The sequence below is a fragment of the Halichoerus grypus genome, chromosome 4 (assembly GCF_964656455.1).
Source record: "Halichoerus grypus chromosome 4, mHalGry1.hap1.1, whole genome shotgun sequence".
NCBI lineage: Eukaryota > Metazoa > Chordata > Mammalia > Carnivora > Phocidae > Halichoerus > Halichoerus grypus.
In genome coordinates, this window is record NC_135715.1 from 33,045,854 (window position 1) to 33,064,092 (window position 18,239).

At 40.3% G+C, this 18,239-nt stretch overlaps 1 pseudogene; it reads right to left on the reverse strand.

The window, feature by feature from the left end:
- Positions 1-470: 470 nt before the first annotated feature.
- On the reverse strand, positions 471-617 carry LOC118536967 (U2 spliceosomal RNA; annotated as a pseudogene).
- Positions 618-18,239: the final 17,622 nt, after the last annotated feature.

The window sequence follows — 18,239 nt, forward strand, 5'->3', positions numbered from 1 at the left end:
GGAATGGGAAGGGATGTCAACCACTGTGTCAATGAGACTAGAAGCTCATGGGTAGGAGACCCAAGCAAGATGTCCTTTTCTTCCTGGGGTCTCATGCATAGGAGAAATGCCACATACCTCTAGGCTAGGAGACAATTTTGATGTTACATGTTCTAGTGTCTAGAGTCAGGTGCTGTCTGTGTTTCTTTCTCTTGTTTTCATTCCTTAGCCAGTGGTTAGTTCTCAACCAAGCCTGAATGTCAGGATCAAATGCCAAGTGAGATGCATAAGCATCCAGAGTCCTGGGCCCCACCACAGGCTTACTATATCTCAGTTTCTATAAAGTCGGAGGTTAAATTCTGTTATGGGTTGAGTTGTGTCTCTTCTCCAAAAAAAAAAAAGATATGTTAGTGTCATAACTCTTAGTACTTCAGAATGTGACCTTATTTAGAAGTAGTCTTTACAGAGGTAATCAAGTTAAAAGGAGGTTATTAGGGTGGGTCTTAATCTAATATGATTGATGTCCTTATAGAAAGGGGAAATTTGGACAGAAGCACACAACCATAGAGCAAAGACAATACAAAGACTGATAAGAACAGATACTACACTTGATCTTAGCCAAAAGGCTGAGAAGCGATGCAAAGACAATACAAAGAAACAGTGAGAAGACAGCCATCACAAGCCAAGGAGAGAGACCTTTTTTTTTTTAAAAGATTTTATTTATTTATTTGACAGAGAGACATAGAGAGAGAGGGGAACACAAGCAGAGGGAGTGGGAGAGGGAGAAGCAGGCTTCCCACGGAGCAGGGAGCCCGATGTGGGGCTCGATCCTAGGACACTGGGATCATGACCCAAACCGAAGGCAGATGCTTAATGACTGAGCCACCCAGGCGCCCCCAAGGAGAGAGACCTTAAAGGGAACTTTCCCGCACAGCCCTCAGAGAAAACAAATCCTGCTGATGTCTTGATTTTGAACTTCTAGCCTCCAGAATTGTGAGACAACAAATTTTTGTTCTTTAAGCCACCCAGTTTGTGGTTAGGTTGTTACAACAACCCTAGGAAACTAATACAAATCTCATTTAAGCTTTATTTCTAGAGTCAATGTGGTTCCAAATGGAGGAGAAATTTATGATTCTAAGTGAAGTCTACTTATGTAGAAGTCAGGTGAAATTGTACACAGGATGCCGGGAGCCTGCTAATTGGATCCATCATGTGTCTTGAATAGGGAGGTTGTGAGCAATCCTGGATTTATCTCTTACTCTCATTTTCTAGCTAAGTATATTCAGGAAATGATTTTATTTCTCAGAACATTAAAAGAGGGTTAAAAATCCCTTCCTCTAGGTATTTCTTTGGGTTTCAGTTAAGAACCGAGTGTAATATGACCTAGCAGGTAGTAGGCACTCAATGCATGTCAGCTCCTTTTTCCTTCTGTTCCACCTTCCCCATCAATCAAATTTAATAAACACTCAAATGTCTCTGTGACCCAAATTCCTCATCTAAAAAATGAGGATAATAATAGAACTTATTTGAGGCCCCTGAGTAACACAGTCGGATGAGCCTCCCGCTCCTAGTTTAAGCTCAGGTCATGACCTCTGGGTCTTGAGATGGAGCCCCACCTCAGCTCCACGATCAGCTTGGAGTCTGCTGAAGTTTCTCTCTCCCTCTCCCTCTGCCCCTCCTCTCTCTCTCTCTCTCTCTCTCAAATAAATAAATAAATAAATCTGTTAAAAAAATAGAACTTATTTTAACTCTGTAGGGTGGTGGTACGGATGTATGTGTGTGAAGCATGTAGCACCAGGTTGGGCGCACTGGAGCAGCCGGGAGCTGTTCGCTGACACACCTTCTAGTATGGCCTCAGAATGACTAGCTCCCAGTGGGAAGAACGGCCGCCATTTAATGACACAGCCATTCATCTGAGAATAAAACTGTCAACAGGCAAAATCTAACAAATCAAACAAATTAACGATTATTTCTCTAGATGGATATGTCCTTTACCTATTCATTCAGCTAAACTTTATTTTCCTGTGTCAGGGACTGAACCCAACACATGATGCCTATTCAAGGTAAACAAGGAGTCCAATATCCCACCTTAGTAGCCCTCCCAAGTCCTTTTAATACAATTTCACCTATATATAAAGAAAAGGAAAAGTCCCTGGTGTAATGGATGTGGGGATCCAGGATTCTGATTTCTATGGAAGTAGACTATGCTTATGATTAAAAATTTCTCTTTCATTTGGAACCAAGTTGGCTCCAAAGATAAAGATTAAATGGAATTTAATATATCCTGTGAGTCTAAGCACCAGTACCCAAAGCAAGACCCTCAAAATTAGATCTCAAGTTAGATTTCAGGCTATTCTCCTAGAAAATAAATAAATGTAAACATCATCAGTTGAGTGTGAAAAGCTTCCCAGTAAAATATTTTTCTTCTTTCTTCTTGATTCAATTCTATTAAATGGCATGGTTTGGAAATGTCCACACAATTGTGCTACTTTCCATAATAAAATTGAAATGGGAAAGATAAAAAATAAATAATCTTGAATGAAGAAGAAATGAGGGGAGGAAGATTCAACAGTTTTAATCTCGGGTATAACTACTTTTGCAAAGTTACATGGCGTTGAAGAAATACTCTAGAAAAAAATTAAGAAAAGCTGACTTGCTTTTGTTTCAAATAATCTAAATACTAACCAGAATGATTGGGTAATTAACTCGATTCACCCCCCCTTTTTTTTTGGTTTATATTTAGCTGATATTTAGGCAAGCATCAATACAGTAGGAAATCTTTTCCTAAGTAAAGCAAAGAACGCTGCCCACAATCATGAATGAGCATCATTGCCAAGGGATGAAAAGCCCTCATGGGCAGTGTTATTTAGGTAGATCTATCACCATGGGGACGTCAGAGTGGAGAACAGTGGGCATCTTGTGAGATCCTCACCTGAGGGAATGAACTTTGCCAGCCCTCTGCAAAGGAAAACATTTAGCATTCTACTTGCACAGGTCGGTCGTGGACACAACAGGGTTTTATTCTTTTTTCAAGTCTAAAGGCAGCCTCTGTGTTTGAGATCTTCCATACATCACTCAGTCACTTCAACATAGACTCTGCTTCCTCATGGAAACTTCTCCTCAGGTTACAAAGTACACGAAAACAAGAGGGAGGGCGCCAGGGGGGAAATTGCACTCTGTAGTTGGTTCACTTGTAAAATTTCAACAACAGTGACATTGATCAGATTTACTCCTATGGGAAAGTTACAGGAGATGGAATTATTGCCCAGTGGTATAGGCTGACTTCCACTTCTCTATTTTGGGAAGAAGTACTCTTTAAGAAATCCTTGAGGTGAATGATTAACACACGCAGATTGCCAAACAACAAGACAGAAGGTTTGCAGACCTGGGCCGTGAAACTTCCCATCTTCTGGCTCAGGTTCAAGGGGACAGCAGGCCCCTCAATGCACAATGCATAATTTCCCCCGCCCAGCTCCCAAGGTACTTCTGTTGACCTGAAGTTTCCACTAGTAAAGAGACATAATGCTTTACTGTTTGTTGGAGTTTGTCTCTGATTCTTAAAAGAGCAATTTCATTCCAGCTAAGAACATTTTCAAGCATGCTTAACCAAATGGGGGGGGGGGCAAGTTGGACGTGAAATTCCAGAGAGATCCCATTTTATATAATTTTACCATATGAACTTCCTTATGAAATATTTTCTTTAACAAATTTCTGTTCTGCAAAAGGCCATAAATTGAGAAACAATGTGAAAATGATGAAGCTGAGCCTAGAAAAACTGCAATTAGACACAAGGATGCCAATTTCAAAACAGTATTTAAGATAAAATTAAATCAGTCTGGAGGATCCCCTTATTGACTTCATGTGTAGCCATGATATGCACTCTTGGTGTGTGATCTTGGGGAGGTATTTAACCCTTCGGGGTATCTGTTTCTTCATCTGTACACTGGGGACAACGAAAGCACTCCCACCCGGGGTGGAGAGTATTGAATGAGATGAGGCCTGCAAAGAACTTAGGACAGTGCTTGCTATATGGAAGGTGCTAAATAAATCCTTGCTAATATTATTCTTTTAAAATATGGGAATCAAGTCTATTGAGAATGTTAATGACTGCCTAATAGAAATGTGAAATGTAGCTAATCTTGGGAGAACAGACAAATCTAGCCAGTGAGGCTGTGTGCCTGTGGGATTCGGCAAATCTGGACATGTCTGTGGGATCACGGAGGTGAGCCCTTTAAGGTCGAATGAAGGGCCAAGGGGGACTCCCATGAAAAGACTCATTCTAAGTAATAGAGAAGGACTCAACGGCACAGGGCTATGTTGGAGAGGGAGAAGGATTGTGAGAGCCACACCATGGCTGCCGCTCAGATATTTGGCCAAGTGCCTAAAGAATCCTTGACCCAAAAAACATGATGTGTCAATAAAAAGGTCCAAAAATCAAAACAAAACAAAATCATTGGGGAAGAACTTCCTAAAAGTAGCTCGAAATGTTTGGAGTGCAAAGTGGCAACCCCGGTTTAGCAATGTTGAAAGACACGGACGGGAGCTCTGGAAGATCAAGCCAGCCTTACAGAGAAACCAGTATCCTGGACATTCATGGCTTCAGGACAGACACCTCAGACAGCTGTTGTGTGGGCACGATCAGTGGGCCCTGGTGAGGGATCGTACGAAGGACACTGGCGACATAACTGATGTGGTTGGTGGCGGTGGCATCAACAGGATCTGTCTCCAGGGACCCAGCGCCAGGGAGAAGGAGGAATCGCCGGGGCAGTTTCACCTGTGCTCACTCAGCTGTCCCTCTTTTTTGCCACATAAATCTATCCATGTGTTAAAATTCATACAATTGTGCATAAAATACTCAATTTTACAGTATATATATTTTAAATAATATCAAAAATTTTCAGGGGTGCCTGGGTGGCTCAGTCGGTTAAACGTCTGCCTTCAGCTCAGGTCATGATCCTGGAGTCCTGGGATCGAGCCCCACTTGGGGCTCCTTGCTCAGCGGGGAGCCTGCTTCTCCCTCTCCCTCTACCTCTCCTCCTGTTCATGCCCTCTCTCATTGTCTCAAATAAATAAATAAAATCTTTAAAAAAAAAAAAAGAAAAAAATTGTTTTCAGTAAATTGCTCATCAGTGTACTTCTAGTCACCATTTCCTAAGTTTCTAAATAATGTATAACTTTTTCAGAAAATAATTAACATAGTAAAATGCATAAATCTTAATTGTATCAGCCAACACGTTTTTACAAACATAACAGATGTATAACTTTTGGCATAGGGTTCTAGATCTGTTTCTCTTGAGAAACATACACCTTTCATGTCATTTTTTTTCCATCGTGAATGCTATTATAGCTCATCTCAGTGATGCCAGGACATCTTATTTTCTTATGATTTCATGTTTATTTGTCCTATGTACTCAATCATTTAATCAAGAGTAAAAGACAGTGACTTAGTTAATCCATCTCATCTGAATGAATACTTACAGGTAGTATTTTACTTTTTCTTTTTTTTTAAATTTTTTTAGTATTTTACTTTTTGTTTCATCCGTAGTATAGTAACACCCCACATTTTCATTCTATTTTTAATACAGTAAGCATATCCACATTATATTAATTAATAGAAATTTAGAAGATTGCATTAAAACTTTATATGCTCGGTGTTTAACATAGATCTGAGACTACAAAGCCAGCTAAGTATAAAGAAACATAGTAAAAAGCCTTTCTTATATAAATATATGGCAAAAAAGAAACTTCTCAAACATATTTCATCTTTTTTCTATATATCTGTGACTCTTTCAAATATATTGATAGGACATTAAGTTTTTTAGTCAAGATCATTATAAAAATATACAAAAGTTTTAGAACCAATAACTTGCAGCATGATAATATCTAAAGCATGACCAAAAAAATCTAACTCAATGGCCAAGAAAATCATAAGTAAATGTTGGAGCTTATTTTAGCCAGACGCATATGGATTTATAGTCAGAAAAAAAAAGATAATCGACTAGCTTAAAAAGAACATAAAAGAAATGTAATAAATTTTATTCAAAGACAGAACTACATAGGAGCCCATTCAAATAAACACAACTGTTATACAGTGAAAGAAATCTAGGGACAGGACCAAACCTGTTCTTTAACCAGTCCAGCAAGTAAAAAATATGATCGATACTGTAAAGAGAAATCCTAACCCCAGTAATTCTTGGGTAACAGACAGGACATCTCTTTGATCAATGGTTTAACACTTCCCAGCATCTAATTGAGACTTTCTGAGATCTAGTGTTAACCTGACAAGTTAACCTATTGGCCTATTCACCCCTTCTTTCCAGATTCAGAATGGGCTGACAAACAGGTGAGCATTTCCAAATTTGCAGCTTCTCCTTAGTTTCCTGGGAGCATAACATAATTTGCTCCCTCCTCTGGCTTCTTTCTTTTAATTTATTATCAAAATAATAAGAGTTGTACATATAAAATGGAGAAGTCCTACACCCAAATGAGCTTGATTCCATCAGATTCTGTAAGAGTCACTCCCCAGAATCCTGGCAGCAGTTGCTAGATAAGGTGCCCCTTGCCCTGAAGAAGTTCCTTTATTTCAGAACTTTATAAATAGAACAAAATTAATTAGCTTGATTGAGCGAATCTCTCCTTTGGGATCAACTATAGCGTGCACTAAGCAGTCAACCTAAGTGTTAGTATATTTAAAACAAAACGCGGATCACATTCGGGGCTGTTATAGTTTTAACCCTTACCCCTCTTTACAGAGGAATTGCTGCCGTAGGTACTGAAGCAGGGATGGCTAAGGGAAACATCTGTGTTCTCTTCTGGCCCCGACCCTCTTTGTTTTCAGCCATCCTGGTTTTATGACTTGTGTTAATCATCTTCTGGGGACTATATTGTTTAATTTACCATACTGATCCTTTATCAGGACTTTCCTCCTAATGGCAGAGCAGTATCAGGCTCTTTGCAAATAACCAAAGTTCAAACTTCAGGTTCTCCCTTCACTAGCTGTGTGAGACTTAAAACAAAACAAAACAAAAGTCTCTGTGTGCCTCAGTTTCCTTGTCTGTAAAACGATGATAATATCTGCCATATAGATTCATTGTGGAGATTATGTAGAAGAGGCTATAACAGAACTCAATAGAGCATGGGCACCACATAAATTTCAGCTATTTATTTACCAAATCATGGTCCACACGAAGTGTATTTATAACTAGAGTTCTGGATAGCATGGGCCCAGTGAGGAAAAAAATGTAAAAAAAAAAAAGGAAAGAAAGAAAGAGAAAGAAAGAAAGAAAGAGAAAGAAAAAAGAAAGAAAGAAAGAAAGAAAGAAAGAAAGAAAGAAAGAAAGAAAGAAAGAAAGAAGAAAAAGAGAAAAGAAAGAAAAGAAAGAAAAAGAAAGAGAGAAAGAAAGAAAGAAAACAGGATATGGACTAGAACTCGGTGGTTCAAATTTTAATTCCTGTGGGATTTCTCTTCTGTGAAGAAATTTTTCTGCTGGTGGAAAGATGTTTCTGAACTTTCTTACTTTGACACAGAGTGACAGCAGGAGAGGATCTTATTAAGCTTTGTGTCCTTAGTACCTAAAACAGGGCTGAATATATACTAGATGCTCAAGAGGTGTTTCCTGAATGAAAGTTGCTGACAGTATGGGTGGGATACTGGCCATGGAGACAATGATCCTAATCTTAGGCCCAGCTCTACTTTCTTTCTATAATCGGGGGAATGTTAAACTCAATAGACAAGATCAAACTGAACAGTGTTGGAGGGGTAGGAGCCTGCCTGTAGAGGTGTAATTCCAACAAGTTGACCAAATGAAAATGTCACAAGATGCAATCAACACAGGCTACAGCTTGAGAGGCTGTTGACATTCTGTGTAATTATTGCAAGTGCACACTGGGTAGTCCACATTATTATAAACTGCATTTCCAACACTGTATGGCATTAAATTAAAAAAAAAAAGGCAATGAAGTTATAGCCATTAGCAAAGCTGAATTGGAACTCCTAGAAAATGTCAAGGAGATCTTAATTGTACTTTATATAATGGTCTCCTAGGCTAATAAGATATGATCTAAAACCATTAGGTATGAGAAGGTAAACATTTTAAGAGCACTTTTTTTTTTTTTTTTTTTTGCCAAAAGGCTCTTCATCTCTATTTGACAACTCTGGCTCGGCCTTGAGGGAAAGCATTGCAGCATTCTGAAATAACAGATATTGTTTGTGACCGAGGCGATGAGGTCGGTGGTGGGGGAGAGCACTCAAAGGTAACGTACATAGAGCAAGGATGTCTATAAATCTGCTTGTGAAGTCACACATCACTGTTCCCCACCTCCCACCCCTGGCAGAGGGGGTCGGCAGGTATGCTGTAAAAGTCATTCCTCTGTCACATAGCACACAGTTCCAAAATGCTGGGCAACACCTATTATGCTGACAAACTTCAGAACACATAAATCTATTTAGCCTTACAAGTGACTGAAACTCGTTCTCTCAAGGTCGGAATCTCGCCAACAGAAAGCCTTATATTCATGCCTTGTTTTATCAATGAGCTTCTGAGCTAAGACAGTAGATCCACGAATCCCTGCTGCTGCTGGAGATTTTTATAGAGTCCCTGCTCTCGGTTATTGATGAAAGTCACCAGCAATCTAATCTATAAGTCAATGTGACTCTGTCCCATGAGCTCCAAAGTTCTGTCTTCTATTTCTGGCTCAAGGAGTACAATGTTTACTTTTGTTCGTATTTTTAATTGATTTGATGTTAACATCACATGGAGAAATATTATCTACTCCTCAATAAGACGTTTATCTAAGTGAGAGGCAGAGTCTCCTCTCCCTTCTTCACCATGCAGTTAACAAAAGGGACTATTGACTGTCCCTGGGGAGGTAAATATGTGAAAATTACCAAAAATTAATATGTGTTCATTTTACAAGTGTGTTCAATTAAAATTCATTAAATGAAAATACAATCACCAAGGCAGAACTTTACTGAAATGGAGACTTCAGTTAGAAAGGGTGAGTGGCTACAATTTGCAATCTGGTGCTGTTTGTAAACACAGCTTAGAAATCATTGTTCAGACATGTGGGCCGTGGTTCCAATGTGTCTCAGTCTTGTGTGTACTCTGGCAAGCAACCTAATGCTTCTTTATACCTTTGTTTCTCTATTTGTACAGGGGAGAACATTACCACTAAATGAAATTTGTATAGTGCTTTGGGACACCTGCACAAATTGTGCTGTTTCAAACTGATATTAAGATGGTATTTGTTTAATCTACTTCAAAATCAGATTAATACTTTCTTTAATGCTAGTTGGTAGTGTTTACTAAACTGTGTTTGTTTCATTAAACATTAGCTCTTCAGGGTTAGATGTTATATGAAACGGCCTACTTTTGTTAAATTTATGAAACCCTAAGGTAAACAAAGTTAAACAAAGGCCTTTGCTACAGGACTTCTCAGAGCCTTTAATGTCCTGATGAGCATTATGAATCTCCTAGATGGGTATGGTTTGTTGTATTTCCCAAACTTATTTAACAATGGCATTTTTTTGAACTTTTCTTTTAAGGTCAGAGGAAGGCTTTTGTGAAATGCTTGGCAGAAAGATAAGCACCATTAATAAGTACAGTCCAAAAATCTTAAAGAGGAAGCACAGTGTTGAAAAGCAGCTCTGGGGCGCCTGGGTGGCTCAGTCTGTTAAGCATCTGACTCTTGGTTTCCACTGAGGTCATGATCTCAGGGTCCTGGGATGGAGCCCCACATCCAGCCCCGTTTTGGTCTCCACGCTCGGCGGGTAGTCTGCTCAAGGATTCTCTCTCTCCCTCTTCCTCTACCCCTCCCCCCTGTTTGCAACTCTCTCTCTCTCAAATAAGTAAGTAAATAAGTAAATAAATTAATTAATTAACAGCTCTGTTCTTTTATTATGTATTTATTTGCTTTTTTTTTTTTTTTTTACCATTGTAATTGAAGCTGCCTTAGTTGACCTGCACTAAACACATCACTCTATAAAATATACTGGCTGGACCATGTTGAACTGCTGGTTTCGTAGGTCAAAAAATGATGGCATACCAGCATGTTCATGTATTTCTACCTAACATCCATGTCCCTGGCAGACTGAACCCTTGGAACTAGAAAGCTAAATTCCAGCGTGCCTACAGACTTCCCTTCCCACCAGCTGAATTATACGTTGACCAGGATCAGTTGCATTTGTTCCCAAACATTTTATGACCATTGTGCTTGTTCTTGTAATTGCATAATTTAACTAGATGTTATGTAAACCCATAGAATATAAACATGAGAATGAAAAGAACGTTGTTGATTCTATGACATCTAGGTTGAATGCTTCGTTATGGTAAGATTTAAGAATTGCTGTTAAATCAGGTCAGGGTGAGCTGTTCTAAAAGTTTGGGGTGGGGGGGAGTGGAATCTTAAAATTGTGATGTCTACACTGCATTTTAACTGACCTTCAATGCTCAGGGTACACTAAAGATACTGACGTTGGAATTTGGGATGCTAAGTGATGGGTGTGGTTTATGGAAAGAAAGAATCAGAATTCCTATCAGAAGACATATAGTCAAGAAATGATTTGATCCTATGTCAAAAAATTGATGAATATAGAGGGATGATATCCAAGTATTTTAACAGCCAGTATGGTCTTGACCCTGACCAATCAGAATGAATACCTGTCCCAGCAGGAAGGGTCCTCAGATGATTGCACAGCTGCGCCCGTGCATGCTGGCTGAACGTCAGCTTTGTCTACAAATGTGTCAGGTTAAAATACAACATTTGGGGGGGCGTCTGGCTGGCTCACTTGGAAAAGCATGTGACCCTTGATCTCAGGGTCATAAGTTCAAGCCCCACATTGGGTGTAGAGATTACTTAAAAAAAATAAATAATAAATAAATAAATAAACTTAAAAAAAATACAACATTTTGATACATTACATCATTTTAAAAACAAATTTCTTGTTTTAGACAAATGTTTTGATTATCTGGCCAAATGCTATTTCTGATCACCTCAGAAGACTTCTCTTGAGTTCCCGCTACTACCAGCAACAATAAGGGACCTCGCGTAATATGGCTACAAGGTACTTTCCACAGGTATTATCCCCTCTAATAATCAGGAACTGAAGTAAAGAAGGTTGGATCCTTCCTGTAAGCAAATGTCCTGGAAGAAACCCCTTTGAAGCTACCACACAAGCAGGTGGGGGTTATAGAAATCAGAATTTAACTATATAAATAGTTTTCTTGTTGATGAATCATTTTGGGGAAAGGAAAAGACATAAAGAGAAAGGGAGGGAAAAGAAAAGAGCTGGAACCTGGACTCCAGATTTGGGCAGAATAGTCAAATATCTGCTGCCAGAAGATGGCTCCTGACCAAGATGAGTGCTCAGTTGGGGACGATTGAGGGAAATCGAGGGATAATTGTGCTGAGTATGAGACTGCCCCAATGTCTTTGACATTCTAATCGTTGTTGACCCACAGGGGCATATGGAAGGCTGTCTAGCTGTGTCTCAGAACCACTACTCTGCAACTTAACCTGTACAGTAAGAGGCTCAGAAATCAGGAATAAATCTGATATAAAGAAGAAAAATATCACACTAAATTCTGACTCTCAAACGACAAAAAACATAAGAAGGTCTATCCACAACTGTCACTTTTTTAATTGATTTTTTTTTATTTGAGTGTAGTTAAAACACACAAGGTTACATTAGTTTCAGGGGACAATAGCGATTTGACAAGTTTAAACATTACGCTACGCTCCCCACAAATGTAGCTGCCATCCGTCCCCATACAACGTTATTACAGTACCATTGACTCTGTTCCTTGTGCTGTACATTTTAGTCCTGTGACTTATTCATTCCATAACTGGAAGCCTGTGTCTGTCACTCCCCTTCACCCATTTCAGGCATCTCTCTATCCCCCATCCCTCTGGCAACCATCAGTTTGCTCTCTGTGTTTACAGGTCTGATTCTGTTTTTTCTTTGTTTATTCTTTCTTTTTTTTTTTTAGATTTCACATATGAGTGAAATCATATGGTATTTGTCCTTCTCAGTCTGACTTTTTCACTTAACATAATACCCTGTAGGTCCATCCATGTTGTCACAAATGGCACAATCTCATCCTTTTTTATGGCTGTGTGATATCTCATGGGGCTGTATACAAACATATATATATAATATCTTCTTTATCCACTCATCTATTGATGGACTCAGGTTGCTTCCATATCTTGGCTATTGTAAATAATGCTGCAGTCAACATAGGGGTGCATATAGCCTTTCAAATTAATATTTTTGTTTTCTTTGGGTAAATACCCAGTGGTGAAATTATTGGATCATATGGCATTTCTATTTTTCATTTTTTGAGGAACTTCACACTATTTTCCACAGTGGCTGCACCAATTTACATTCCCACCAGCAGGGTACAAGGGTTCCTTTTTCATCACATCCTCACCAACACACAACTGTCAGTTTTTAATTAGCTGGAAATGATGTAGTGGGGAGTAATTCCAGTGTTCTTTGAGGCAGTCAAATAATTGTAATTTTTTTTTAAATTTCACTCCTTTGAAATTAGTCACCTCTTCTTTTGAAGTATCAGTTACTGGTAATCTCTACCTGGGGAAAGTCTGTGAGTTAGAAGTTACTATTGCACCTGGCAGAGGTTACCAGCTTCGTAGCCTAGCACCTAGCTGTGTACTGGAATCACCTGGGAGCTTTAGGAAAATCCCGGTGCTAGAAAAATACCTGATTTAGAAAAATGCCTGATCTGTGATACTGCTGATGCACTGGATTTTAAAAGCTTCCCACCTCAAATGTTGCCTATGGACCAGCTCTGTTCACGTTGCCTGGAAACCTATTAGGCTGGAAATCAAGTCCCGCCCTGGACCTATAGGGAATCAGAAACCGCATTTTCATAAGACTTCACGTGAATCGTAGGCACATTAAAGTTGGAAAATCTAGAAAACTGTTTCTCAAAGTATTGTCAGAGAACTTACATTAAAATTTCCTGAGGCATTTTTTAAAAAGAAAATGCAGTTGTTGTTGTTAGTGTTTTTGCCCCAACTTAGCTCCTGATGAGAATCTCTGGGGGACTGGGAGGGTAAGGGGTGAAGGTTGGTGGGAGGCAAGGTGGGGCATGAGCCTGAGGAATCAAGAGTTTAGCAACCACACGGTGAATCTTATGAGCATCTAAATTGAGAACCAGCTGTTGGGGGAAATTGGGAGAGATTGGTAGAAAGGTACAAACCTTCAGCCATAAGATGAATAAGGTCTGAGGAGCTAATGTATAACATGGAGACTCTAGTTGATAACACTGTATCGTATAATTGAAATTGGCTGAGAGAGTAGAAATTAAATGTTGTCAACAAAGAAAAAGGGTAAATATGTGACGTGACTGATGTGTTAATTAATTCTGTGGGGGGAATTCTTCCATAATGTATACATATATCAAATCATCATATTGTACATTTTAAATATCTTACAATTTATTTGTCAATTTACCTCAATAAATGGGAAACAGTAAGTTGAGAACCACTGTTATAAAGAATGCGTCTTAGGACTCGTTCTGAAATTGCTAACTAAGGTCCTGGCTCTGAGAGGCTGTGGGAGGGGTCGGAAACGGAGGACAGGGCTGCTGTGAATATTAGCAGGCACGGTACTCAGCCATGAAGGCACGCACTCTGCTCCCTAAGTCAAAATCATACTAACTTTAAAGAAGATGCTCAGACCATCAGTTCTGGGGCAATTTTGTGTCCACTTTTTTTAGGAACCAGTCAGATTTCAGGGTATAATCTGAGATTCTCACCTTTCCTCAAGTGCCAACAGTTAACTGAAGTTTGGGACCCGTTTGAGTGTTTTTGTTTTTCATCAAAATTTAGTCTCGGAAAATACAGCTTATTGACAGGGACCTAAGAACCTCTTGTAGAAATGATTGACACAAACTTATCTAAACATTTTTTTCTACGCAGACCCTGATTAAGCAAGCTTGGGCTATGTCTCCGAATACAGGGGTACCCTTCTGTGGTAGCTTCTCTTAGATAACCACAAAGGCAGCATAAATCAGACCACAACCCTGGCAAAGAGCAATTCTATGCAGCACAAGTCTTAGATAGCATGGTGTTGCCTCCTCAGACGGGTGTTGATATTGTTCCCCAAATCCAGAACGACAACAACAAAATTCCACTGTAGCCTCTATTTTTTCTAGTAACATCAGTTCATGGTCATTATCATGGGTCTAGGCAGGACTCTTTGTTTTCATTTTTGTATTAGTGTGCTAGAGCTGCCATAATCAAGTACTACAAATTTGGGGGCTTAAAATAGCAATGTATTGTCTTGCGGTTCTGGAAGGGGAGAAATCTGTAATCAGGTTGTTAGCTGCGCCACCTCTGTCGCCAGTTTGTCATCCGCAGCGATTCTCTTTGCCTGTTGTAGGCAGTCTGGTCCCTGTGTTGTTAGTGGGCTAGTCTGGGGCCTTCTTGGGCTTAAGTTGAGTCAGACAAGGCATTTGTCAGAGATGAGGTAGCACTGAACTTTAGGGCATTCTCCCTGTGTTGTCCCATGAGAAGCTTTTGTTGGTAGGGGGCCTGCAGTCAGACCAAATATCTGCCCCCAGCCCAGTGCTGGACCACAGTCAGACTGGTGTGTTTGGTTATCTTCCCCTCTCCCTGGGGTAGGAATCACTTTGGAGTGGTGCTGGCCCCATCAGGGCCACTTCTACGGTACTAGGTTTGTGGCACCACCTTGGATGGCCTCCTGTCAAGGGTATGGGGGTCCACAGGAGAATGCGGGGGGCAGAGTGTGAGGTGCCAGCAAGGTTTATGCTGAGGCCACAGTGTTGGAGAAGATAGATCCAAAGAATTGTGGGGAGGCAGAGTGCACTGTTGGCCAGCTAGAGAATGTTCCTGCTGTGCTGGTTCCCACAGGTGTCTGTGTATCTAGGCTGGGGGGGAGAGGAGGGAGATGGCACCTGCCAGCTCTTTTGTTGTTGGAGAAGTCTCCCAAAGATCCCTGCCCCTCCAGCACAGGCTCTGAGACTGTAAACAACCCTCCGTCCTGTATCCCCCAGGCAGTTCTCAAACTGCTGCTTCTGTGCCGTATCTCCGTGGGGCTGTTGGTTGTGCTGTCCCTCTAAGGGAAGGGACTCCGTTTCTTATTGCCCTCTGGTTCTCCCAGAGCCTGCTGATTTTTAATATTCCAGGTGCTGAGCCCCACTGATGGTAGAACTCACGAAGCCAAGCCTCTCTCGTTCTCAAAGCCAAATATTATGTGGATGCACCTTCCCAGTGTGGGTTCCCTGTGCCTGGGGTGCCTGGGGTGGGGGTTTGTTCATTCCTCTCTTCGAATCCATAGTTTCCCTTCCTCCTGTGGATAGTTCTGCAGGTCCCTTTAGCTCCCGACTCTGTCCCTGCCCTTCCTACCCTCCTCGATGTGGCCTCTTCTTTACATTTAGCTGTGGAGAGTCTGTTCTGCCAGCCTCCAGGTCATCTTCTCTGTTATTTATACTGATGTGGGTGTTACCCAGGCGTATCGGTGGGGCAAGGTGAGCCAAAGATTCTCCTACTCTGCCATCTTCCCCAGAAGTTCAGAAGAGTTTTTGTTTGTTTGTTTTTAATATAGAATTGTGTGTTGACTATGATATCCAGCTTCGAGGGAAAATGCCTTCGTCAGAATAGGCTAGGTAAGTCTGCATTAACAAGCAAGTCTTAAGTCTCAGCGGCTTATTGCAAAAACAAATAAACAAACAAACCAATTCTTCATACAAACAAGATGCTTCCAGCTCACCAGGATGTCTCATCTTCAAATAATCTCTCAGGGACTGAGGCTATTTCTATTTTATGTCTCTGCCCTCTTGATATGGAACTTTCAGGAGCTTTCTAGGGCAAGGAAAAAGAGAGTACTGGAAAACTCACTTTTCTTTCATCCTTTGGCTGGAAAGTGGCTCATGTCACTTATGCTTAAGGTTGTTGACCAGAATTAGTTGCATGTCCCAACCTAACTGTGAGGGATACTGAGAAATATAGTCTTTCTGTGTACTTAGGAAAAGGAATGGGACCTAGGAAAATATAGCATTTTCTCTGATATAGAGAAATAAGTCAAACTGTATTTGAGTTTATGGCACTGCCAACCAGGTTAACCTTGAGTTAGGTCCTGAATGGAAACAATTTTAACCAGCTTTAAAGGGATATGTTTTGTAATAAAAGTGGGTTTTCGTTGGTTTGCTTGCTTTACTTTGATTTGATTTTTAATTTTCAAGTTTTCCTGCATTCTTTTCTCCTCTAATTCTAGTAATGCCTTTGGCCGCTCATTGCTCATTTTCCCTCCTCCCAAAGGTACTGAGCATGTAATATACAATCAACATATACACTAACTTATTGAACTAAGGAATAAAAACTTTCAGCTCAATAGGCCCTGACACTTGTTAATTTTGTTAAAGATTTAATGAGAAGGAGATAAAAGAATAAATGAGTAAAATTTCCACTAATAACTAACAACTTAATTTATCTCTTTCATCTTCCCCCAAGTAGCCATAATTAAGTGTTGATGATGTCACATCTATAATAATACCTCTATTTGTAGCTCCCTTTCAAGTTTGCAAAGCCTGCTACATCTATTATTTCATTGTATCCTCACACCATAGAAGGTACAGTAGGGCAGGTGTTATCCCCATTTTGCAGATTAGGAAATTAGAATTCTGTGATGTTAAGTGAGCTGCCTAAGATCTATAGCCAGTAATGATGTTGTCACTTGGACCAGATCTCTTAACTTCCTGTCTTATGTTTTTCCCTGACCAGAACACAGAGGCTCTCTACAAATGGAAATCATCCATAGAGGCAAGATAAAAGAGTCTACTCCTTAACTTTTAACACAAAGAAATCCAAGCTGGTTATAATAATGTAGTGAGAGCATAACTTTCAAAAATTTCATCCCAATGCATGCAGTTTTATAAACTCTTCTGGAAGCAATGGAGGCTTAATTGTACGGAGGCATCTACACAGGGACAGGGAAATTTTTCTGTAAAGGGCCAGATAGGGAATGTTTTAGTCTCTGCAGCCATATGTTCTCTGTTGCATACTCTCCTCTGTTATTTTTTTAATATTTTTAAAATGTAAAAATCACTTTAGTTCACAGGCTGTTCAAAATAGGCCGTGGGTTGGATTTGTCCCACAGGCCCTGAGTTTTTAGGAGGTTGTTTGTCCATAAAAAGTAAGCTGACAGTGACCATGAAACTGCCTACTTGTTGTTGGTCCTGCAGGCATTCAGCCTGCCTTGCATTACCTGCTTGGCAATTTTCTTTAGGGTCACAAATTACCCACTTTCAGGTGAGATATGCAACATTTTGTCTCTGAGTTTCTTACCCTGCCGGTTGACATTCAGGGTCTCCCTTCTGGTACATTGCTGGACCTGTGACTTGGTTTCAGCAGCTCCACTTGCCACTGGGAGCCATGAGGCATGATACTCCCTTTCTTTTGTAGAGAGCTGAACTTCCGCTGCCTGATTGTTCAAGTTGGGCCTCTCCTAAGTGCCCTTCCACCTCATTTTCTAAACGTGTCCCTCTTCTTATCCTGTTTATCATCTCTTGGTAAAGCCTATGAAGGTGGAGGTAGGGGTATCTAGGAGGTCACTCAAGGGCACTGAATATAATACAAGAGATCAGAGAGCCTCCCCCCAGCCTCATATCTGTCTTTCCCCCTGGAGTTCTGGCAGTAGCAGAAGGCAAGAGCAGTGCTACAACTTTGGGAGGTCACTAATCTCAGGAAAACGAGGCATGACTGTTAGAGATGCATGAACTGCATTAATGCTCAAATGCTCTGTGATGGAAACCGTCACTTCTTTTTAAGTTTCTCCTATGATTTTTTTAAGTTTAATTTTGGCTAATTTTTTTCTAGGCAGAAGGTGCTTTGTTCATTAAACAGATGTTTGCGATCTGCTACAAGTCCGGCACTGTATTAGTTGCCAGGGCACAAAGAGAATTGGTATGTGGTATCTGCTGAAGGAGCTTACGTCTTTGAAGGAGATAGATGCACACATGGGCTGTGAAAATACAGAATAGTACAAATATAGAACTTTGTACAGGGTGCCATAGGAGCGTGGAAGACATTCTTAATTCTTCAGGGGGAAGGGACAGCTAGGAAAGAGTCAGAAAGGAAGTGATGTCTGAGATGAGTAAAAGAGAGAATGAGAAAAATGGTCAAGATGGAGGGGATAACATGTCACAGAGGTGTGGTAGAAGATGGTGTGATTGGGAACTATCCAATGCATAATGTGACTTGCACATATGGTATCTAAG